Here is a 1,882-nt window from a genome sequence, read left to right on the forward strand (position 1 = left end):
CTAGAGGAACCTGATAGAACAGTTTTACTGTGGTGTTGGTTGATGTGTCACTAATTTGACCATTAATGAGAGCATTCTAGAATAACTGTGGGTTAAAGCAAAATGAAGAAGAGTGAGTGCCAGAGAGAGTTCAAGGAAGCAGTGGACACTCTTGATGTAACACCCAGAACCCCCTTCAGGAACAAAGCAAGGACTTATTCCTCCAGCTGCTGGGAGTGACAGACCTAAGCTCACAGCCCTCTTCAGATATTGCCTCAGTTGAAGTGAACTGCCTTGCCTAATGGCATTCCCTTTTTCTGGGGCTGCCCACATCCAATGACTGATTAAAGGCTCAGATTCTTTGCCCCAACTCAGGGCAATTTTAGAAGACCGTCTGTGTTGGGAGTCCCCAAGAGCACCCCCAGATTTAATAAGTCACTAGGAGGACTCATAGAATTCAGCATATAGTTGTACCCATTGCTACATGGCTAGGATTGTAGCAAAACAATACAAAGATAAAGCAAAATCAGTAAAGGGAAATAGGACATGGTGCAAAGTCTGGAGGTAAACAGGTGTAAGCCTCCAGGAGCCCCCTTCAGCCAGCATGGAATTGTGACAACATATATGAAATGTTGTCTACCAGGAAATCTCATTAAAGATTCAGGGCCCAAGGTTTTACTGGGGGCTTGTTATATAGGCACTCTTTGCCCAAGATATTCCCAAATTCCAGACTCCCAGAAGGAGAGCAGATGTTCAGCATAAACCACACTGTTTCTACAAGTTGTTAAGGCACAGAGAGCCCCTCTTACTAGTTAGGGAATGGTGGAAATCCTCCTGAAATCCAAATTCCCAGATGCCAGCCAAGAGCCAACCTTGTAAGCAGGACTTTCTAAAGATAGAGACTGCTATCTTTAGAAAGTCTTGCTTACAGGCCTGCTATGTTAATTCCTCCCTTCACACACCCCTGGCTTCAGATTTTTCTGTGGGGTTGGCTAAGGTGCTACCTTTACAGAACTTACAGGATGTAGGAGCAGTGGCCCCCATTGTATCTCCATTTAATTCTCCAGTCTGGTTCCTGCAAAATTTAGACAGATGCTGCAGGATGACAGTGGACTAAGGCAAATTCAACCCAGTAGTAGCCCTGACTACAGCTGTGTGCCAGATGTGGTATCTTGCCAGAGCCAATTAATGAGGCTATAGGCACATGGTATGTGACCACCGATCAGGTGGGTGCGTGCTTTTCCACCCGCCTAAAAAGAACAGGTCAGAAACAGTTCACATTCACACGGAATGAGCAAAAAGTGATGCGAACAGCCTAGGTTATGTTGTAACTCTCTTGCTTCTGTTGTAACTAAAATAGACCTAGACCAGATAAATATTCTACAGAAAACTCACTGTTCACTACATTGACGGATTATGTTAATTGAATGGGATGAGCAAGATGTGGCTAGTAAGTAAATTTGAGGCCTTGATGAAGTACATGCGCTCCTGAGGCTGAGACAAAAACCATGAAATTCAGGGGTCTGCTACATCAGTAAAATTTTGGGGGAGGAGTATCCAGTGATGAGGGCATGCTAGGACATCCCCTCTGAAGTAACAGACAAATTAGTACAACTTGTATCTCCCACTATGAATAAGGAGGCACAATGCCTATTAAGCCTCTCTGGGTTCTGAAGGCGGCATATTTCACACCTGAGGGTACTGCTCTCACCTATATACTGGTGACATGAAGGCTGCTAGCTCTGGGTGAGGCCAAAAGCAGGAAAGAGGTCCATGGCAGGTCCACACTGTAGTGGAATCAGGCCTACCACTTGGGTCATCTAACCTAGCAGACTCTATGATATCAGTTATTGGTGGAGGAAAAAATGTGGAATGAATTAAAGCAAAACCACTGTATACATAC

At 44.7% G+C, this 1,882-nt stretch overlaps 1 protein-coding gene across 1 annotated transcript in view; it reads right to left on the minus strand.

The window, feature by feature from the left end:
* ODAPH (odontogenesis associated phosphoprotein) overlaps nt 1–1,882 on the minus strand; it is a 34,203-nt gene that overhangs the window by 19,176 nt on the left and 13,145 nt on the right. The gene's annotated exons all lie outside the window — the stretch shown is intronic.

The sequence above is a fragment of the Camelus ferus genome, chromosome 2 (assembly GCF_009834535.1).
Source record: "Camelus ferus isolate YT-003-E chromosome 2, BCGSAC_Cfer_1.0, whole genome shotgun sequence".
Lineage (NCBI taxonomy): Eukaryota > Metazoa > Chordata > Mammalia > Artiodactyla > Camelidae > Camelus > Camelus ferus.